Genomic DNA, 7,572 nt, shown 5'->3' with positions numbered 1-7,572 from the left:
TTTTTGCTTCTGTGCTCCAAACAGATGTTTGTCTTTAGAAATCATCTTTGCACAGCATTTCAATCAAAACAGCGATGATGATAAACATCATTGCATGCTTGTGGGAAACAGCGTGTCATTCATTTTAGCTAAATCTGTGCTCCCTTGTCAGAAGGCAAAATGAAAGGTTCGTGGGTAGAGCACTTTGGAGCTGGCAAAGCTGTTTTGCAGTGTTTATGTCTAGAATTATTTTTAAACATATGCCTAATGCACCCCCTATTTGTCACTAATCAGCCATAACACAGCAGGCAAGTTTCTTAACCCTTGTGAAGCCCCACGTACTAATGGATAGAAATGGAAGATAAGGATGAAGATACGTGAAATATCTCATGCAATACCTGGTGCATAGCATCTATTAAGATGAGGAGGAGGAAGAAGAGGAGCAGAAGAAAGAAGAAGAGGAAGAGGAGGAGGAGAAAGGGGAGCAAAAGAAAGAAGAGGAGGAGGAGGAGGAGGAATATAAAAATATTGAAATACTTTTCTATCTTGGGCTGAATTCTGGAGCAGCAGACCCAAGGGTAAGGCGTTCTTGTGCAGGTGACTTGTTGAGAGTAGTATGTGTTCAAAAGAAAAATTTATGAGAGTAAGCAAGAAAAGCAGAATAGGGCAGAGGAGAAATTTAGCAAAGGTGTACCTTTAGCTGGAATCTAGCTTCGTGCTGATTCTACACGGAGGTTTTGAGTGGGAAGAGCACCACAGAATTGGCCTTATTGGGGGATGGGAGGAGGAGGAGGAACATGAGGATGAGGAGGAGGAGGAGGAGGACCAGGACCAGGAGAAATATAAACACACTAAAATATTTTGCTGTCTTGGTTGAATTTGCTAAAGCTTATCCTGCTCTTTACTCTAGGATAAGGAAGCAGATAGGGCAGGGGAAGAAGTTTAGTTAACTTGTAACTTCAGCTGGAGTCTAGTTCTGCCGATCCTACAGGGAGGTCTTCAATTTAAAAAGCCCCACAGAGCTGCCCTCATTGAGGTAGGGGAGGAGGAGGAGAAGGAAGAGTAGGAGGAGGAAGAGGAGGGGGAGAAGGAGGAAGAGGAGGAGGAGGAGCAGGAAGAGAAAGAAGAGGACTTGGAATGGGATCACCCAGGAGAGGGCTGTGTAACCTCTTTGACATTCCCAGGTAATTTGGCTCTCATCAGCCTAGGGTGATATTTCTAAACAAGGGGTGATTTTGCCTATCAGTGGACATGTGGCAATGTCTGGAGATGGTTTTGCTTTTCCCAACTGGGGATGCTATTGTAACTACCCAATGGGTTCACCTTATCTGCTGCCTAGACAGAGTCGATTTATCAAGACAGGAGAATTGCAATAAAGAAATAGTAATTCACGCAGAGCTGCTGTGCTGGAGACCAGAGTTTTATTATTACTCAAATCAGTCTCCCTGAGCATTCAGGGATCGGAGTTCTTAAGGATAATTTCGGGGGCAGGGGCTTGCGGAGTGGAGAGTGCTGATTGGTCAGGCTGGAGATGGAATCATAGGAGGTTGAAGTGAGGTTTTCTTGCTATTTTCTGTTCCTGGGTGGGATGGCAGAACTGGTTGAGCCAGATTACCAGTCTGGGTGGTGTCAGCTGATCCATCCAGTTCAGGGTCTGCCAAATACCTCCAGCACTGATCTTGGTTTGACAATAGTGATGTTATCCCCAGGAGCAGTGTGGTGAGGGTCAGACTCTTGGAGTCAGAGGCTGCATGAGCCCTAAACTGTGACTTCTAATCTTGTAGCTAATTTGTTAGTTCTGCGAAGGCAGACTGGTCCCCAGGCAAGAAGGGGGTCTTTTTGGGAAAGGGCTATTATCAATTTTGTTTCAGAGTCAAACAATGAACTGAATTCCTTCCCAAAGTTAGCTCAGCCTATGCCCAGGAACAAACAAGGACAACTTAAATATTAGAAGCAAGATGGAGTCAGTTAGGTCTGATTTCTTTCTCTGTCATAATTTCCTCCGTTATAATTTTGCAAAGGTGGTTTCACTATTGGCATTTAGTGGGTGGAGTCCAAGGAGGCTACTAAACATCCCCTAATGCAGAAGACAGCCTCCATCACAAGAAATTACCAACTTCAAATGTCAACAGCATCAAGGCTGGAGAAACTTGAAGGATACAGTTCTGGAAAAGAACAAAGCTGTGTGTGATTAGCAGCCAATACTCACAGGTGCTAGTGACTAGATGTGATATCCCTGTGAAGGGACTGAATCTGAAATGGATAACAACAGTATCCACTAGAGTTGGTATACTCTAGACACCATGTGTTTCATAGTTTTCAGTTTTATACACACACACATATATTTTATTTTTTTATATATATATTTTTCTTTTTTTATTATACTTTAAGTTCTAGGGTACATGTGCACAACATGCAGGTTTGTTGCATATGCATACATGTGCCATGTTGGTGTGCTGCACCCATTAACTCATCATTTACATTAGGTATATCTCCTAATGCTATCCCTCCCCCCTGCCCCCACCCCACAGCAGGTCCTGGTGTGTGATGTTCCCCGCCCTGTGTCCAAGTGATCTCATCGTTCAGTTACCACCTATGAGTGAGAACATGAGGTGTTTGGTTTTCTGTCCTTGCAATAGTTTGCTCAGAATGGTGGTTTCCAGCTTCATCCATGTCCCTACAAAGGACATGAACTCATTCTTTTTTATGGCTGCATAGTATTCCATGGTGTATATGTGCCACATTTCCTTAATCCAGTCTGTCATTGATGCACATTTGGTTGGTTCCAAGTCTTTGCTATTGTGAATAGTGCCGCAATAAACATATGTGTGCATGTGTCTTTATAACAGCATGATTTATAATCCTTTGGGTATACGCCCAGTAATGGAATGCCTGGGTCAAATGGTATTTCTAGTTCTAGATCCTTGAGGAACTGCCACACTGTCTTCAATGGTTGAACTAGTTTACAGTCCCACCAACAGTGTAAAAGTGTTTCTCCACATCCTCTCCAGCACCTGTTGTTTCCTGACTTTTTAATGATCTCCATTCTAACTGGTGTGAGATGGTATCTCATTGTGGTTTTGATTTGCATTTCTCTGATGGCCAGTGATGATGAGCATTTTTTTCATGCACACACACATATATTTTAAAATGTTTTATATATGCCCGTGCAAAGTGTCAGAGGCTCCTGTAGCAGAGTGGTTGGCTCACAGGTGGTAAAAAGAATTTACAGACAACAGTATAGGTTTGAAAAAGAAAGTTGTACTAGACAGAAAGAACACCACAGCAGAGTGAAGAGGGGTGAGCTTCGGCAAGGGAGGACCCAGTGCACCGTGGTGGATTTTTCCCTAGGGTTACTTACAGACCTTGGACCAGGAGCTAAAGGATAATTTGAGCCATATTTGTTACGTAGACATTTTGGTGCCTTGATGTCGTCAGCAAAGGTTGCACAGTGGGTTTCGACATGCATGCATTCTAAAGATGTACAGAAATTCTAGTCACTTATAAATTTCTTCTTGAATGCCTCAGATAAGGGGTTTTGCCTCCAGATAGTCATCAAGTGATCTTGACTCTCCTCAATATATATATGCAAAAGGATTTGTTTCTTGCCCTTTAAAAAGGAAACATTATTGCACTGATATATATCTATTTTATGAAATTGTCAAAATTTGAAAAATTAATCTTGACTCTTGTTCACGGGTGAAACATAAATAGGTCAACATCAGGTAGTATGTCTAAGAAGAGAAATACTCTTATTATAAAAGTATCAATGCAAACTAAGAAAAAATACTTCAAATTTCACCATTTTTAAAAAATATAAAAATTGAGTGGTAGGGTCTGTCTCTAAATGACCTGGGTATTCTCAGAAATCTAGTGATAAAATGTGGAATTGTGGTGTGTCATTTGCCTACTCTAGAGAAATTTCAAAGCGGCAGGTATGCACAAAAAGTGGTGTCATGGGGTTGCAGAATAAATAGTAATTCAGAACTGAGACGAGGAGGATCACACATGCACTGGGTATATGTGTAATTATGTAAAAGCACAGAGTCAAAAAAAAAGAAAGAGTTCAGGGAATTAATTGCTAAAGTATCAAAGGAGTTTTTCTGGGAATATTAAAATTTCAATTTTAACAAGTAAATTTTGACTACTTAGTAGCGGGAAATAATCTGCCTTCTTGTCTCAAGTGGTGATATAAGTGAGTTTCTTGAAGCATGTTGTAATTGAAGTGTTAGTCAGCACGGTTGGCATCCAAGGATGCACATCAAAGGTGCTCATATCTTAGTGAGTCTTCCAGGGACCTGGTTCTGACTCCCAGGTTGCAAGTCTAGAAAACCGACTTTGTTCATCCCCCTGCACTTCCTCAGGTGTCAAAGTGAGTGGAAAGGAAGACAGAACTCACACAGAAATTGAACCTAGAGGAGAGGTGCACACCCAACAAAATGTCCTTCCATGAATTTTCCACATCTTCAAAATGACTGGAGTGTTGATGCTGTAATTGCAGGTGTGTTTAAAGAGAAGAAAATGGAAACAAAGGGAATCAGATGGTCTTGGCGCTATGGAGAGTCTAATTTTGTATGCCCCAATGTGCAATCATCTGTGCTTTGTTGGAGCAGGAGTGTGCTGCCTGAAACGTTAGCTTTCTGTGTCAACTTGGCTCAGCCATAGCACTCAGCTCCTTAATCAAACACTAATATAGGTGTGGCTGTGAAGGACTTTTGCGGATGTCATTAGCAACCACAATCGGTTGACTTTAAGAGGATAATGGGAGTGAGTCTCATCCAATAATAGTTGAAAGTCCTTAAGAGCAAAAACAGGTTTTGTGAATAATAAGAAATTCTGCCTCAAGACTGCAGTATCAATTCATGCCTGAATCCCCAGCCCACAGCCTTGCCCTATAGCTTTTGGATGTGCCAGCTGCTACAGTCACATGAACCCATGCCTTCAAAGAAACTTCTTTGGTTCTGTTTCTCTGCAGATCCCAGTCTAACAGATTCGGTCTCTCTCCATTGTAGAGTTCCTAAGTTTTGCTTACGCAGCACATAAATCCTCATGGATTTGAAGTAAGTTTTTTTTTTCATGGTGGATTTGATCAAGTATAATCTTTAACAAAGTTAACTTTTAATTTCACAAGTAATACGTGGACCAATTCTGTTTGTGAAAGGCCCAAAAATATAGATAATTCTAAGGCACACTGAATCATCATGTCCAATTATAATTCTCTCTCTAAAAGTAAACACCATCATCGATTTGATATGTCTCATGCTAGAGCAGCATTTCTGTAGTTATGAATATCTACCTAACCATCTATTGAATGTATATATCCATACATACTTTTTATCTTTCTGTACATCTTTCCATCCATCTTTAACATCTATCTATACATATATTTATCCAATTATACATATACTCTAATTCTATTATCTACATATCTATGTATCTAATATTTATCTCTATATCTATTACCTAGCAGTATATCTCTCTCTCTATCTTTAACATCTGTCTATTCACCCATCCATCTATTCATGCAACCATCCACTCTCTATCTATCTATGCATCCTATCATCTATCTATCATCTATCTACCTATCTAATCTATCATCTGTCTCTGTCTATCTATCATCTATCTATCTACTTATCTAATATATTATCTATCTATCTCCTATCAAAAATTCACACCAAAGAAATACGGAGGTCTGTGAATCTATAAAGTACATTGAGAAAAAAAAGAAACACTAAAGTAATTCTGTGATTACTGGTTTTTTTTATGTGTCATATGCAAAATTGCGTTTATTCTGCAACAACTTATTTCCTAACATAACTCCTAAAATTCTTCTCCACCACTGTATATAAGCGTGTGTTATCATTTTATCTGCTGTATAAAGTTCCCTACCATGTTGTATTTTGCCTTTGTCCTTCCTGTGGGTGTCTATGTCATTCCAAGCCATGCACTGTTAGAAGCAAAGCCATGAAACACATCCTTGCACTTGCTTCTTGATGCATGTTTTTCTAAAATGGGCCATGAGAAATAGAATTGCTGAATCAGAGGGACTGATTTTGTTTAACTATAATAGCTTCCACCAAATTAACCTCAAAAATATCAGCAAATTTACATTCACACCAAGCACTAATTCCCTACTCCAGGTCTGATTTTATCATACTTTTGAAATGTGTGCTAATCTGATGAGAGAAAACTGTGCTTCCCTTATTAATAATAAGGTTAAGTAGGATTTAGTATTTAATTTGTATTTTTGTAATCCTGAATAAATTGATCATATCTTTTGATAATTTTTTCATTAGTGACTTTCTTTGTATTGTGAGGAGGTTTTTAAACACAGATTCTGGATATACAGTCATGTACTGCATAACAATATTTCAGTCATTGATGAGCCACAATTCCACACTGTTCCCATGAGATTATAAAACCATGTTTCTACTGTACCTTTTCTGTGTTTAGATACACAAATATTTACCACTGTGTTATTGTTGCCTACAATATTCAGTATAGTAACATTTTGCATAGGTTTGTAGCCTCGGGGCAATAGGCTGTACCATGTAGGCAAGGTGTGTAGTAGGCTATACCACTGAGATTTGTGTAAGTACACTCTGTGCTGTTCACACGAAGATGATGAAATTGCCTGACACATTTCCCAGAACATATCCCTGTTGTTAAGTAACACATAACTGTAGTTTGTTGTGAGTTTTTAATGTTGAGGTAACCAAATGATTCAATATTTTCATGAGTAGCTTTTGTTTGTTGCAGCCTTTTAAAAGACGAGTTTCTCTATCTTCAAGATTACAACATCATCTCTTCTTTCATTATTGTTATGTATTCAATGTTTTTCATATTGAGGTTTTTAACAGATCATTTTAGATCTGTTAACAACCTCAATTTTAAGTAAAGTGTTTTTACTACTATTTTAAGTAAAGTGTGTGTGTGTCTGTGTGTGTGTGTGCATGTGTGTGTGTGTGAGAGAGAGAGAGAGAGACAGAGAATTCACTCTGATTTATTCTGTGGCAGGAAACTAAAATACTTTAAATTATCAACCTATTTAATACTAACAATAATTTGAAAAAACAAGGACTATCATTGCCATATTTTATTTTCCCTTAATTGTTTAAAACATATTTAAGCTAGCATCACAGAAAATAAATCTAATGATGATTCTGTGGTTTTATAGATAATTTTCCCATATGAGGATCTTTTGGTATTTTGTTGTTGTTGTTTTTCTACTACTTCTGAAATTCCACAATAATACGTGTGATGTACTTATTTACTTAGCTATTTATCAAACTGGGCACTAAGTCCATTCTTTATGTTTTTCTTCTACAGAAGTGTATATTATTTGATTCTCTAATTATTGACTACCACTGTGCTTTCTAGTATCTCCTTCTAGAACTATTAATGCAGATATTTTGCAAACTGTGTATTTAATGTGTATCTCTTTATGCTTCTACTTTTCAAATTCATGCCTTCTGGGCTGAATTCAGAGAATGTTCTTCAGCAAAAACTTACACTCCATTTTACCCCTTCTTCAACTGTATATATTTTTATTAGTTACCCAACCTTCTAATATATATATATATATATATATAT

The sequence above is a fragment of the Mandrillus leucophaeus genome, unplaced genomic scaffold (genome assembly GCF_000951045.1).
Source record: "Mandrillus leucophaeus isolate KB7577 unplaced genomic scaffold, Mleu.le_1.0 Scaffold127, whole genome shotgun sequence".
In the NCBI taxonomy this organism is placed as follows: domain Eukaryota; kingdom Metazoa; phylum Chordata; class Mammalia; order Primates; family Cercopithecidae; genus Mandrillus; species Mandrillus leucophaeus.
Note: the sequence above shows the minus strand (reverse complement) of the source record.